We start from the raw sequence: 2,044 nt of genomic DNA, 5'->3' as shown, positions 1-2,044 counted from the left end.
GGCCTATTTTTCCACGGAGCTTCCAGAAGACCGAAGAGCATACGAAGTGGGGCCATGAGGTGGCGACACCACAAGGCGGCGCGGCCAAGGGGGGGCCCGCGCCGCCCTATGGTGTGGGCCCCTCGTCTGGCCCCCGACTCTGCCCTTCCGCCTACTTAAAGCCTCCGTCGCGAAACCCCTGAGGCGAAAAACCACGATACGGAAAACCTTACTGAGACGCCGCCGCCGATCCCATCTCGGGGGATTCTGGAGATCTCCTCCGGCACCCTGCCGGAGAGGGGATTCATCTCCCGGAGGACTCTACACCGCCATGGTCGCCTCCGGAGTGATGAGTGAGTAGTTCACCCCTGGACTATGGGTCCATAGCAGTAGCTAGATGGTTGTCTTCTCCTCATTGTGCTTCATTGTTGGATCTTGTGAGCTGCCTAACATGATCAAGATCATCTATCCGTAATTCTATATGTTGTGTTTGTCGGGATCCGATGGATAGAGAATACCATGTCATGTTAATTATCAAGTTATTACATATGTGTTGTTTATGATCTTGCATGCTCTCCGTTACTAGTAGAGGCTCTGGCCAAGTTTTTGCTTTTAACTCCAAGAGGGAGTATTTATGCTCGATAGTGGGTTCATGCCCGCATTGACACTGGGACGATGTGACGTAAAGTTCTAAGGTTGTGTTGTGCTCGTTGCCACTAGGGATAAAACATTGGCGCTATGTCCGAGGATGTAGTTGTTGATTACATTACGCACCATACTTAATGCAATTGTCCTGTTGCTTTGCAACTTAATACCGGAGGGGTTCGGATGATAACCTCGAAGGTGGACTTTTTAGGCATAGATGCGGTTGGATGGCGGTCTATGTACTTTGTCGTAATGCCCAATTAAATCTCACTATACTTATCATGTCATGTATGTGCATTGTTATGCCCTCTCTATTTGTCAATTGCCCGACTGTAATTTGTTCACCCAACATGCTTTTATCTTATGGGAGAGACACCTCTAGTGAACTGTGGACCCCGGTCCATTCTTTAATACTGAAATACAAATCTGCTCGCAATACTTGTTTTTACTTGTTTTCTCTGCAAACAATCATCTTCCACACAATACGGTTAATCCTTTGTTACAGCAAGCCGGTGAGATTGACAACCTCACTTGTTTCGTTGGGGCAAAGTACTTTGGTTGTGTTGTGCGGGTTCCACGTTAGCGCCGGAATCCCCGGTGTTGCGCTGCACTACATCCCGCTGCCATCAACCTTCAACGTGCTTCTTGGCTCCTCCTGGTTCGATAAACCTTGGTTTCTTTCGAGGGAAAACTTGCTGCTGTGCGCATCATACCTTCCTCTTGGGGTTGCCCAACGAACGTGTGAAATACACGCCATCAAGCTCTTTTTCTAGCGCCGTTGTCGGGGAGATCAAGACACGCTGCAAGGGGAGTCTCCACTTCTCAATCTCTTTACTTTGTTTTTGTCTTGCTTTATTTTATTTACTACTTTGTTTGCTGCATTATATCAAAACACAAAAAAATTAGTTGCTAGCTTTACTTTATTTACTATCTTGTTTGCTATATCAAAAACACAAAAAAATTAGTTTACTTGCATTTACTTTATCTAGTTTGCTTTATTTACTACTGCTAAAATGGCCAACCCTGAAAATACTAAGTTGTGTGACTTCACTAGCACAAATAATAATGATTTCCTATGCACACCTATTGCTCCACCTGCTACTACAGCAGAATTCTTTGAAATTAAACCTGCTTTACTTAATCTTGTTATGCGAGAGCAATTTTCCGAGTGTTAGTTCCGATGATGCTCGCTACCCATCTCAATAATTTTGTTGAACTATGTGAAATGCAAAAATATAAAGATGTAGATGGTGACATTATAAAATTAAAATTGTTTCCTTTCTCATTAAGAGGAAGAGCTAAAGATTGGTTGTTATCTCTGCCTAAGAATAGTATTGATTCATGGACTAAATGCAAGGATGCTTTTATTGGTAGATATTATCCCCCTGCTAAAATTATATCTTTGAGGATTAGCATAATG

Source organism: Lolium rigidum, chromosome 1 (assembly GCF_022539505.1).
Source record: "Lolium rigidum isolate FL_2022 chromosome 1, APGP_CSIRO_Lrig_0.1, whole genome shotgun sequence".
NCBI classification, from domain to species: Eukaryota; Viridiplantae; Streptophyta; class Magnoliopsida; order Poales; family Poaceae; genus Lolium; species Lolium rigidum.
The sequence above is the reverse complement of the archived record's forward strand: the minus strand, read 5'-3'. Positions refer to the sequence as shown.